Here is a 14,077-nt window from a genome sequence, read left to right as displayed (position 1 = left end):
ATGGGCGGAAAAGTGGCAAATGGAATTTAACCCTGTAAAGTGCGAGGTGATGCATTTTGGACGGACAAACAAGGCAAGGGAATACACAATGAGTGGTAGGACCCTAGGAAGTACAGAGGGTCAGAGGGACCATGGTGTACATGTACATAGATCCCTGAAGGCAGCGGAACAGGTAGATAAGGTGGTTGAAAAGGCATATGGGATACTTGCCTTCATTAGCCGAGGCATAGAATATAAGAGCAGGGAGGTTATGATGGAGCTGTACAAAACGCTGGTGAGGCCACAGCTGGAGTACTGTGTGCAGTTCTGGTCGCCTCACTATAGGAAGGATGTGATTGCTTTGGAGAGGGTGCAGAGAAGATTCACCAGGATGTTACCTGGGATGGAGCGCCTCAGCTATGAAGAAAGACTAAGCAGGCTGGGGTTGTTTTCCTTGGAGCAAAGAAGGCTGAGGGGGGACCTGATTGAGGTGTACAAAATGATGAGGGGCATAGATAGGGTAGACAAAGAGGAACTTTTCCCCTTAGTAGGGGGGTCAATAACAAGGGGGCATAGATTCAGGGTAAGGGGCAGGAGATTTAGAGGGGATTTGAGGAGGAACTTTTTCACCCAGAGGGTGGTTGGAATGTGGAACTCAATGCCCAAAAGGGTGGTAGAGGCAGGAACCCTCACAACATTCAAGAAGCATTTGGATGAGCACTTGGAATGCCAATGCATACAAGGCTATGGACCAAATGCTGGAAAATGGGATTAGACTGGACAGGGATGGATGGGCGGCGCAGACACGATGGGCCGAAGGGCCTCTTTCTGTGCTGTAAAACTCGATGAATCTATGAATCTATGAATCCAAACAACATGGACCCACAATAAATTTCACAGTAGGAACAACCAAAATTGAACAAACCACTCACTACACATACTTGGGCTTAAAAATCAGTTCTACGGGAAACTTCAAACTGGCTGTGAATGAACTGAAAGAGAAAGCAAGAAGGGCTTTCTATGCCATCAAAAAATCAATCCAAATAGAAATCCCAATTAGCATTTGGCTCAAAATTTTCAAATCAGTAATTGAACCAATTGCACTCTATGGCAGTGAGGTCTGGGGACCACTAACACAACAAGATTTTGCAAAATGGGACAAACACCCAATTGAGATCCTACATGCGGAATTCTGTAAAAGTATCCTCCGGACTCAAAGGAAAACAGTAAACAACGCATTTAGGGCGGAACTAGGCCAATACCCATTAATAATCACTATCCAAAAAATAGCCACCAAATTTTGGAATCACCTACAAATAAGCAACCCCCAATGCTATCACTACGACGCCCTGAAATGCCAAGAGCTGACCATAAAGAAGAATACCCTCAGTCAACTAGTCCTGGGACTCAATAAAGTAACTAATAACAATACTAACAATAACCAGTCCCAAGACAGTGACAGGGTAACACAAAGAATTCGACCCAAAACAATCGTCGCTAAGCAAAAGGAAAAATATCTGTCATATTGGGCAGAAACAACAAAAACCCAAAGCAAACTCAATTGCTACTTGGCCCTAAACAGACAATACAACATAGCTGATTACCTGACCATGGTAAAGGATAACAAACTGAGAAGAACCTTGACAAGGTACAGACTTAGCGAACATAGCCTAGCGATCGAAAAAGGCAGACACAGGCAGACCAGGCTGCCAAGAGAAGACAGGATATGCTCTCACTGCAGTCAGGGAGTAGTTGAGACAGAGATGCACTTCCTCACAGCCTGTGGAAAATATCAGGGCATCAGAGAGAATTTCTACCAAAAATTCTCACAAATATGCCCTGGATTCAGAAATCTGACAGACAACCAAAAACTCCCATTCCTACTGGGGGAGGAGAGAAGCTGTGTAACACTGGCGGCACACTATGTTACAGCTTGCCATGAACAGAGGGACAACCAGTAAACTAAGACAAGAGTATATATAAACAAGGCGAATGTATATTTATAAACTCAGGGATATACCTGTTTATACACTGTATGAATGGAACCGCGTTTATGTGTTCAACCATAAATGTATTTTGATGCTTTGGCAACATAAGATGTACCTTATCATGCCAATAAAGCGATTTGTATTGTATTATTGTATTGTATTGTGTGTGAGGGTGGGGAGTTGGATGGGGTACAGTGTGTGTGAGGGTGGGGAGTTGGATGGGGTACAGTGTGTGTGAGGGTGGGGAGTTGGATGGGGTACAGTGTGTATGAGGGTGGGGAGTTGGATGGGGTACAGTGTGTGTCTGAGGGTGGGGAGTTGGATGGGGTACAGTGTGTGTGAGGGTGGGGAGTTGGATGGGGTACAGTGTGTGTGTGAGGGTGGGGAGTTGGATGAGGTACAGTGTGTGTGAGGGTGGGGAGTTGGATGGGGTACAGTGTGTGTGAGGGTGGGGAGTTGGATGGGGTACAGTGTGTGTGAGGGTGGGGAGTTGGATGGGGTACAGTGTGTGTGAGGGTGGGGAGTTGGATGGGGTACAGTGTGTGTGAGGGAGGGGATATGGATGGGGTACAGTGTGTGTGAGGGTGGGGAGTTGGATGGGGTACAGTGTGTGTGAGGGTGGGGAGTTGGATGGGGTACAGTGTGTGTGAGGGTGGGGAGTTGGATGGGGTACAGTGTGTGTGAGGGTGGGGAGTTGGATGGGGTACATTGTGTGTGTGAGGGTGGGGAGTTGGATGGGGTACAGTGTGTGTGTGAGGGTGGGGAGTTGGATGGGGTACAGTGTGTGTGAGGGTGGGGAGTTGGATGGGGTACAGTGTGTGTGAGGGTGGGCAGTTGGATGGGGTACAGTGTGTGTGAGGGTGGGGAGTCGGATGGGGTACAGTGTGTGTGTGATGGTGGGGAGTTGGATGGGGTACAGTGTGTGTGAGGGTGGGCAGTTGGATGGGGTACAGTGTGTGTGAGGGTGGGGAGTTGGATGGGGTACAGTGTGTGTGAGGGTGGGGAGCTGGATGGGGTAAAGTGTGTGTGAGGGTGGGGAGTTGGATGGGGTACAGTGTGTGTGAGGGTGGGGAGTTGGATGGGGTACAGTGTGTGTGTGAGGGTGGGGAGTTGGATGGGGTACAGTGTGTGTGAGGGTGGGGTGTTGGCTGGGGTACAGTGTGTGTGAGGGTGGGGAGTTGGATGGGGTACAGTGTGTGTGAGGGTGGGGAGTTTGATGGGGTACAGTGTGTGTGAGGGTGGGGAGTTGGATGGGGTACAGTGTGGGTGTGAGGGTGCGGAGTTGGATGGGGTACAGTGTGTGTGAGGGTGGGGAGTTGGATGGGGTACAGTGTGTGTGTGAGGGTGGGGAGTTGGATGGGGTACATTGTCTGTGAGGGTGGGGAGTTGGATGGGGTAAAGTGTGTGTGAGGGTGGGGTGTTGGATGGGGTGCAGTGTGTGTGAGGGTGGGGAGTTGGATGGGGTAAAGTGTGTGTGAGGGTGGGGAGTTGGATGGGGTACAGTGTTTGTGAGGGTGGGGAGTTGGATGGGGTATAGTGTGTGTGAGGGTGGGGAGTTGGATGGGTACAGTGTGTGTGTGAGGGTGGGGAGTTGGATGGGGTACATTGTGTGTGAGGGTGGGGAGTTGGAAGGGGTACAGTGTGTGAGGGTGGGGAGTTCGATGGGGTACTGTGTGTGTGCGGGTGGGGAGTTGGATGGGGTACAGTGTGTGTGAGGGTGGGGAGTTGGATGGGGTAAAGTGTGTGTGAGGGTGGGGAGTTGGATGGGGTACAGTGTGTGTGAGGGTGGGGAGTTGGATGAGGTAGTGTGTGTGTGAGGGTGGGGAGTTGGATGGGGTACAGTGTGTGTGAGTGTGGGGAGTTGGATGGGGTACAGTGTGTGTGTGAGGGTGGGGAGCTGGATGGGGTACAGTGTGTGTGAGGTTGGGGAGTTGAATGGGGTACAGTGTGTGTGTGAGGGTGGGGAGTTGGATGGGGTACAGTTTGTGTCAGGGTGGGGAGTTGGATGGGGTACAGTGTGTATGAGGGTGGGGAGTTGGATGGGGTACAGTTTGTGTCAGGGTGGGGAGTTGGATGGGGTACAGTGTGTGTGAGGATGGGGAGTTAGATGGGGTACAGTGTGTGTGAGGGTGGGGAGTTGGATGGGGTACAGTGTGTGAGGGTGGGGAGTTGGATGGGGTACAGTGTGTGTGAGGGTGGGGAGTTGGATGGGGTACAGTGTGTGTGAGGGTGGGGAGTTGGATGGGGTACAGTGTGTGTGAGGGTGGGGAGTTGGATGGGGTACAGTGTGTGTGAGGGTGGGGAGTTGGATGGGGTACAGTGTGTGTGAGGGTGGGGAGTTGGATGGGGTACAGTGTGTGTGAGGGTGGGGAGTTGGATGGGGTACAGTGTGTGTGTGAGGGTGCGGAGTTCGAATGGGTACAGTGTGTGTGAGGGTGGGGAGTTGGATGGGGTACAGTGTGTGTGTGAGGGTGGGGAGTTGGATGGGGTACAGTGTGTGTGAGGGTGGGGAGTTGGATGGGGTACAGTGTGTGTGTGAGGGTGGGGAGTTATAGAGTCATAGAGTTTTACAGCACGGATAGAGGCCCTTCGGCCCATCGTGTCCGCGCCGGCCATCATGCCCTGTCTAATCTAATCCCATATTCCAGCATTTGGTCCGTGGCATTTCAAGTGCTCATCCAAATGCGTCTTGAATGTTGTGAGGGTTCCAGCCTCCACAACACTTCCGGGCAGTGAGTTCCAGACTCCAACCACCCTCTGGGTGAAAAAGTTCTTTCTCAAATCCCCTCTAAACCTCCCGCCCTTTACCTTGAATCTGTGCCCCCTAGTTATTGACCCTTCTACTAAGGGAAAAAGCTCCTTAGTATCCATCCTATCTATGCCCCTCATAATTTTGTACACCTCAATCATGACACCACTCAGCCTCCTCTGCTCCAAGGAAAACAAACCCAATCTGCCCAGTCTCTCTTCATAGCTGAAGCGTTCCAGCCCTGGTAGCCTCCTGGTGAATCTCCTCTGCACCCTCTCCAAAGCTATCACATTCTTCCTGTTGTGTGGCGACCAGAACTGCACACAGTATTCCAGCTGTGGCCTAACCAGTGTTTTATACAGCTCCATCATAACCTCCTTGCTCTTATATTCTATGCCTCGGCTAATGAAGGCAAGTATCCCATATGCCTTTTTTACCACCTTATCCACCTGTTCCGCCTTCAGGGATCTGTGTACTTGCACACCCAGATCCCTCTGACCCTCCATCTTGCCTCGGGTCTTACCATTCATTGTGTATTCCCTTGCCTTGTTAGTCCCCCCAAAGTGCATCACCTCGCACTTTTCCGGGTTAAATTCCATTTGCCACTGTTCCGCCCATCTGACCAACCCATCGATATCGTCCTGCAGACTGAGACTACCCTCCTCGCTATTTACCACCCTACCAATTTTTGTATCATCCGCGAACTTACTGATCATACCTTTTACATTCATATCCAAGTCATTAATATAGACCACAAACAGCAAGGGACCCAGCACCGATCCCTGTGGTACCCCACTGGCCACAGGCTTCCAGTCACAAAAACAACCTTCGACCATCACCCTCTGCCTTCTGCCACTAAGCCAGTTTTGTACCCAATGTGCCAAGGCACCCTGGATTCCATGGGCTCTTACCTTCTTGACCAGTCTCCTGTGCGGGACTTTATCGAAGGCCTTACTGAAATCCATGTATACCACATCCACTGCATTACCCTCATCCACATACCTAGTCATCCCCTCAAAAAATTCAATCAAATTAGTCAGACATGATCTTCCCTTGACAAAGCCATGTTGACTATCCCTGATTAATCCTTGCCTCTCCAAGTGGAGACTGATTTTGTCCCTCAGAATTTTTTCCAATAATTTTCCCACCACTGATGTTAGGCTCACTGGCCTGTAGTTCCCCGGTTTTTCCCGACTCCCCATCTTGAATAATGGAACTACATTAGCGGTTCTCCAGTCCTCTGGCACATCCCCTGTGGCCAGAGAGATTCTGAATATGTGTGTTAGAGCCCCCGCAATCTCTTCCTTTGCCTCACACAGCAGCCTGGGATACATTTCGTCCGGGCCTGGGGATTTATCCATTTTTAGGCCTGCTAAAACCGCCAATACCTCCTCCCTCTCGATGTTAATGTGTTCGAGCATATCACAGTCCCCCCGCCCTATTTCTATGTCTACATCGTCCCTCTCCATAGTGAAAACAGATGCAAAAAATTCATTTAGAACCCCTCCTACATCTTCCAGCTCCACACACAGATTGCCACTTTTGTCCCTAATGGGCCCTATTTTTTCCCTAGTTATCCTCTTGCCCTTAATATACTTATAAAACATCTTAGGATTTTCCTTTATTTTGCTCGCCAGTGTTATTTCATGGCCCCTCCTTGATCTCCTAATTTCTTTTTTAAGTATCCCCCTGCACTTTTTGTACTCCTCTAGGGCTTCCTCCGTCTTTAGCCTTTTGTATCTGCCAAAAGCCCTCCTTTTTTTTCTAATCCATTCTCGTATATCCCCTGACATCCACGGTTCCCTGTGGTTTTTGGTACCACCCTTGACCTTTACGGGAACATGTTGCCATTGTATGATCTTAATCTCCCTTCTGAAAGCCTACCATTGCTCCGATGCAGATTTTCCTACCAGTAGCTGATCCCAGTCCATTTTGGCCAGATCCTGCCTTATCCTATTAAAATCGGCCTTCCCCCAATTTAGAACCTTTATTTCCGGCCCATTCCTGTCCTTTTCCATGACCACCTTAAATCTCACCATATTATGGTCACTGTCACCAAAGTGCTCACCTACTAGCACTTCTTCCACTTGGCCGGCCACATTCCCTAGAATTAGGTCCAGTACCGCCCCCTCTCTTGTAGGACCTTCTACATGCTGGCTCAAAAAGCTCTCCTGGATGCACTTTACGAATTCTACACCCTCTGTGCCATTCACACCCTGACTATCCCAGTTAATATTGGGGAAGTTGAAATCCCCCATTATTATTACCCTATTATTTGCACATTTCTCTGAGATTTGCCTACATATCTGTACCTCTATCTCCCCCTGACTGTTTGGAGGCCTATAGTACACTCCCAGCAAAGTGCTTGCCCCCTTCTTGTTTTTAAGCTCCACCCAAATGGCCTCATTAGAGGAACCTACTAATATGTCATCCCTCCTTACTGCAGTAATTGACTCCTTAATTAATATTGCTACACCCCCTCCTCTTATACCCCCCCTCTGTCTCACCTGAAGATTCTGTACCCCGGAATATTGAGCTGCCAGTCTTGCCCCTCCCTCAACCATGTCTCCGTGATAGCAACAATATCATACTCCCATGTGTTTATCAACACCTTCAGTTCATCCACCTTATTTGCAAGACTCCTTGCATTAAAATAGATGCCATCCAGCCTTGCCTTTGTATATTTGCCCTGTCTACCAAGCTGACTTGTTTTTTTCTCTATAATTGGCAGCACATCACCCCCTCTTTCAGCTCCCCTCTGTATCCCATCCCCCTGCCAAGTTAGTTTAAACCCCCCCCAACAGTGCTAGCAAACCTCCCCGCAAGGATATTTGTCCCGCTCTAGTTCAGGTGCAACCCGTCCGACTTGTACAAGTCCCACCTTCCCCAGAAGCAGGCCCCGTGGTCCAGGAAAGTAAAACCCTCCCCCCTACACCAACTCATTAGCCACGCATTCAACTGCTCTATCCTCCTATTCCTATACTCACTAGCACAAGGCACTGGGAGTAATCCAGAGATTACAACCTTTGAGGTCATGCTCTTTAATCTGTTACCTAGCTCCCTAAATTCTTGATGCAGGACCTCATCCCCCTTCCTACCTATGTCGTTGGTCCCAATGTGGACCACGACCTCTGCCTGCTCACCCTCCCCCTTAAGAATGCCCTGTAGCCGCTCAGTGACATCCATGACCCTGGCCCCAGGGAGGCAACAAACCATCCTGGAGTCACGTTTGCGGCCACAGAAATGCCTATCTGTTGCCCTTACGATAGAATCCCCTACCACTATTGCTCTCCCACTCTTTTTCCTCCCTTTCTGAGCAGCAGAAGCGTCCCTGGTGCCAGGAAGCTGGCTGCTGCTGCCTTCCCCTGGTGAGTCATCCCCCTCAACAGTATCCAACTTGGTATACTTGTTTGAAAGGTGGATGTCCGCAGGGGGCCCCTGCACTTCCTGCCTGCCTCTGTTGCTCCGCCTGATGGTCACCCCCTGTGCAGCCCTACCCTGAGGCATGAACAACTCGCTAAACGTGATATCCACGAGCCTCTCAGCATCGCGCATGCTCCAAAACTCATCCACCCGCAGCTCGAGCGCCACAATGCGGTCTGCAAGTAGCTGCAGCTGGATGCATTTCCCGCACACATGGTCGCCAGGGACACTGGCAGCGTCCCTGACTTCCCACATAGAGCAGGAGGAGCAGAACACGGGTCTGAAAAATTTATTCAATACCCCAGTTACAGGTATACTCTAGGGCGCTTTATTTACCAACTGTCCTCACTACAACACAGAGCCCCTAGAAATTGAACACCACAGAATTCAAGCTTGTAATGAAAAGAGAGAAATACTCACCAACCAATCACTTACCTGCTCCCTGGTGACGTCACAGCCCGATTACTTTTTACCTCTCTGCAACTTCCGAGCTCGCAGACTGGAGTTTGGTATGCCTCTCCTGGCCCCGCTGCCGCCTTTTATTGCCGCCGCCGAGTCTCCCACAGGTCCCGCCTCTCGCTGCCTGCCGCCGCTGCTCTGAGGCCTCTCCTGGCCCCGCTGCCGCTTTTATTGCCACCGCCGAGTCTCCCACAGTTGGATGGGGTACAGTGTGTGTGAGGGTGGGGAGTTGGATGGGGTACATTGTGTGTGAGGGTGGGGAGTTGGATGGGGTACAGTGTGTGTGAGGGTGGTGAGTTGGATGGGGTACAGTGTGTGTGAGGGTGGGAAGTTGGATGGGGTACAGTGTGTGTGTGAGGGTGGGGAGTTGGATGGGGAACAGTGTGTGAGGGTGGGGAGTTGGATGGGGTACAGTGTGTGTGAGGGTGGGGAGTTGGATGGGGTACAGTGTGTGTGAGGGTGGGGAGTTGGATGGGGTACAGTGTGTGTGTGAGGGTGGGGAGTTGGATGGGGTACAGTGTGTGTGAGGGTGGGGAGTTGGATGGGGTACAGTGTGTGTGAGGGTGGGGAGTTGGATGGGGTGTTAGTAAACTAAACAATATTTTTGATAATTTGGCAACAAATGCAAACTTGAAAGCTCGCAAGAACAAACCCAAAACAAAAAACTATGAAAAATGGTTTGACCATGATTGCCATAACATGAGGAGAAAGCTTAGAAAACTATCAAACCAAAAACACAGACATCCAGAAAACGAGGAATTACGCTGTAAGATTCGCAATTTTCAGCAAAAATCACGCAAGAAAACTGGATAAAATAAGACTCTTTATTGACCAAAGTAAGCTTGCACAGAAAAACCTTTGATAAAAGGGCATACAAAATGGCCGCCAGGCCCCGTGATCAGTTTATGAACCATTTTATTTCTGTTACTGCAAGCCAGACAGGCTTGTGGATTGAAGACAGTGAGCCCACGAAAGCCAGTCTCTGGGAACCGAAACTCAGAGCAACAGCATACATATTCAATGGATTATAAGTACAGGATGGGGCCCATCAAGATATGGGCGGACAATGTAAAAACACTTATACCCATTTATCGTACAAAGGAAAAACCGTTTAGCAGCCATCAAGGAAAATGTCCGGACCGATCAATATGCGAACCGAGCCACGGTGACAATGCAAAAGACATTGAAAGACATTAACGGCCAGGAAGGCCAGTTTAAGTTATCACCGGCTCCGTTACAAGACAAAGCGCCCCTGCAGAGATTTCTGCCCGCCAAAATTAATACAAAGACAGGACTATGATTTGGCGGGAGATAAGACTGTCCCAAAAGAGTATAACTATGGATTGAAAGTCCATCTAAGTTACTTCGGACTTCGGGTTACTTGAACAACTTCTTCTTCACTGCCACGGCTTCTTGTTGGGCGACTTCAGGCTTCCATTTCTTCAAGAACTTTCTTCTACGAGGAACGAACGAAGGGCGGACGATGCCCGGATCGGCGCCTCTTCCACTTCGGCAGATCGATGAAAACGTTTTCGTCTTTTTAAAGATGGACGGTTTCGGTAAAAGGACAACGTGGTCGGTGTTCAGCCAAACAAGGCTCGGCCACGACGAGAAGACGACGAGGGTGGCCCGGGTACTGGGGTCGGGAGATCATCGACGACCCAGGCCGACGGAGAAGAAACCCTCTGGAGAACCGGCGATCGATGCCACAAGATTCTCCCAAGTGCATAGCCTGCATCTGGGTCTGCTCCATGAACCCAAATTGACTTAGTGGATCTCAACCTTAACGAGCGCTCATCGAGGCTGGGTCTACCCCACCGCCTCGAGGGAGGAGAGAATATCGACTGCGCCAGAAGTTTCCAAATCCACGTGACGACGGAAAGCGGTGCCAAAAAGGATGCAAACCCCCCCTTTCTCGCGATTTCGAGAGTGGTGAGCATGATCCCAAGTTCCCCAGGTCGAAACTTAGTTTAGGTATAGGGGAGGGAGTTAAGGGAAATCGTAATGTGTTTCCCCTTTTTCGATGTGCCGTGTGTTCCCCATTTCCATAGAGTCAAGTTCATAAATTTGTGCATGATTGTAGTAACTTTAATCTGTGCCTATGACATGTATTTGTAATGCTTCAAACTGTTTAAAAATAAAAGCATCCATTTCGTGCTATTCAACCTGGTCTATTGAGTTCTTTCTCTGCACTACTGTTCTCTGCACCTAAGTCCAAGGTCTAGAACCGTAGGGGGGAGTGGGTCGAACCACTCAAGGGTAATTATTGCACGAAGCCTGGCAGGAGACCAGAAAGAGCAAGAGAAACCCCCTACAGAAATGGCGACCGCAGCAGGACCTTGGCAGCAGGAAAGTAGTGTGTTAGATCAAGATCTGAATAAACGAAATGTGATGGATGAAAGAATAGCAGATTATGTTTTCGGAAAAGTCAACCTCACAAAACAATGGATATCTGATCTACTAAGGGATAGGTGCCCGCTAGACGCAGCCATCAAGTGGACAGCGGGTAGAGAGCATAAGAAATCTGTAGAAAAGGCGGTCTGGCTGATGTGCTACAAGAAGCAAGTCCAGCTTTTGGACCAGGTAGTTGCAGCACAGACAGTCCAGATCAACGGCTTGCTTAAAGGCGTGGAGGAAAAGGTTGCGGGAGGTCAAAAACTGATTGAATCGCTTGACGCGCTGAACCAGGAACGCCGCTCTGTAATTCGCTGCCACGAAACCCGGGTAGAATATTTAAAATGTCAGGTCGTTGAGGCCAAGGCCAGTGAAGGTAGAATGAGAGAAAGGTGTTCCCGTCTAGCCAAACAAGTAGATGCCCAAGAGGAAAAGCTCCTGGGAGCCAGGGCAGCATATAAGATGGCCATGGAGGATAGATCTGAGAACACCGACCACAGCACTTGCCGCCGGGAGCTAGAGGACCTGAGAAAGGCCCTAGCGAAGGCAAACGGGTTGGTGTGTCTCATAAATCCACCAGCGAGTCAGCTGTTGCTAGCCAAGGAATCCAAAAGACCGATTCCACAAGAGGCAGTTGGGGTACCAACCCCCGAACCTTCTGCGCCTCCTGCCTATGAGGAGTCTTGGACTCCGGGACAGGAGACGGAGACGGTAGAGGAAGAGAGCCCTGAGGTAGAGCAACCCCAGACAGTAGAGTCGGGGTCGGCGCCAATGTGTCCAACGATACACCGGAGGATCGGTCCAAATGAAGAAAATGGCGATGACGGACCCCTTGAGAGTCAGATCATAATGCCTCATAGCGCACGACAGCTAAGAGAGATGATAAGTCACATCCCAAAACTCTCCGAGTCAGGAGATCCCTCCGTGCATTTCAGGGACGTGGAGCAGACCGCAGCAGTCAATGACTGCGACGGGGTTGAACAGTCTAAAATGCTGCTGTTCTCCCTGGACAGTTCGCTCCTCCAGTGTCTCCCTGACGAGAGCAAGAGAGGGCACAGGGACTATGAGTTGCTACGGGATGAGATTCTGGAGATCATGGGAAAGGGGGACGGAACTCCGTTCCTCCATTTAGAAAAGACAGTGCAGCTAGAGGGAGAACCCCCACGGGTTTTCGCCGACAGGTTATGGCCAGTGTATCGGCGCAGCTGCCCGGGCGGGCCGGCCCGGGCCGGGCTGGATGGCGAACAAAGGGCTCACTGGCTTCGGTGCCTGGTAGCAGGTTGCCTGCCAGTAGTGAAGGAACAGGCCAAAGCATGGTTTGACCCCACTAACGCCCGCTCCACGGAGGAAGTAGTACTAGATCAGCTCACGATCAGTTATAGAAACAACAAGGGCAAGAAAACGCCTGTTGTGAAAGGAAAGGTGCATGAGGTGAGACCCGCAGCCTCTGCTAAAAAGGAATGGCGTCAGGAGGGAAATCGCCATCCCCAAGCAAATAGCAGTTGTTACGGGTGTGGGAAGGAGGGTCATTGGCGCAAGGACTGTAGGAATCCTTGGAAGGATAAGAGGGAGAGAGCGTTCGCCGCAGCCCAAGATCGAGCCCAAGCCCGAGTCGCCAACGGCCCGAGAGTTTCCCCAACACCAGCACAACCACAAGTGCAGGCCGCTGCCCCAACACCAGTCCAGAACCCAACCGTAGCCTTTGCCCCGAATGAAGGGGGTGGTGCGGTTGTGGACCCCGCTGCGATCGAGTCAGTCTTGGAGACTATGCGGTCTCTGATGACCTGGCAGGGGAAGGTAGTGGTTGCTAACAGCCCTATCGCCCCCGAGACCCCAGCCGAAACACCTAAATGACTGACGCCCGCGCAGCCCATCTACTTGTGTCCGCTCCGCTATGACGCTTGGAGAAGACCTGTGGTGGAGATGGAGGTGGAGAAACAAAGGGGTAGTTACCTGTTGGATACGGGAGCTTCGTGTACCGTGATCCACACGGACAAACCTTTTGCCTCACCTCTGTCCGCCCAGGCTCCATATTTAGTAGCGGGTTTCACAGGTAGAGCACAGGCTGGCGCGCACTCCCTCCCGCTCTCCATTCAGTTGGGAGCGCTCCACACCACATGGACGTGCATCCTATTGAAGTGGAAAGAGGGGGGGGGAAAGGCATCCTCGGGGCTGATTTCTTGGTGGAACACGGGATCCTCGTGGACCTGAGAAATCACTGTCTCTGGGGAGCCGAGGGCGGTTTAGGTAAGGTAGTCGTAATCCCGGGGAAGGAAGAAAAGGGGGCCCTGTGCACTATGAAGCCATCAGGAGGTTACGATCTCGAGCTCATGATAACAAATGTCCCAACGGACTTGCAGGCGCGTGTGTCAGAAAATCTGACCGCGTTCGCCACCCACAAGCACGACTGTGGGAGAGTCACTGGGTTCGAAGTCAGCGTAGACGGGGACCCCATGATCCGACCCCAAAAGCAGTATAATTTCCCCAAGGAGGCAGAACCCGACATGGAGACAGCAATATCTTCATTGGTACAGCAGGGCGTATTGAGGACGATAGCCACCCACGTGAACTCCCCATTATGGCCGGTAAAGAAACCGGACAATTCGTGGAGAGCCACGGTGGACTATAGAGTCCTCAATAGTAATATCCCAGCCTGCGCGCCCACGGTAGCAGCAGTTGCAGACTTAATAGGGAGTATTCCAGCATCGGCGACCACATTCACGGTGCTGGACATCTCGAACGGTTTTTGGTCCATTCCGCTGCGGCGGGAGGACCAGTACAAGTTTGCCTTTACTTTCAAAGGGCAACAGTACACCTGGAACTGCTTACCACAGGGTTTTCACAACAGCCCCAGCATTTTCCATCAGTGCATGGCGGGGAGTTTGAAAGAGTTCAGCCAGCCCAACCAGATAGTGCAGTATGTGGATGACTTACTCCTGTTCACAGATACAAGGGAGCAGCACGGCCCACTGTTAGCCGAATTGTTGGAACTGTTAGAAAGGAAGGGTTTCAAAGTAAACCCAAAGAAAGCCCAGATCGGCCAGCGGGAAGTTAAATTCCTGGGTCTGGCCATCCGCGCTGGGGA

Source organism: Somniosus microcephalus, chromosome 19 (assembly GCF_052327205.1).
Source record: "Somniosus microcephalus isolate GS21.2 chromosome 19, FLI_Smic_1.0, whole genome shotgun sequence".
Taxonomy (NCBI): domain Eukaryota; kingdom Metazoa; phylum Chordata; class Chondrichthyes; order Squaliformes; family Somniosidae; genus Somniosus; species Somniosus microcephalus.
Note: the sequence above shows the minus strand (reverse complement) of the source record.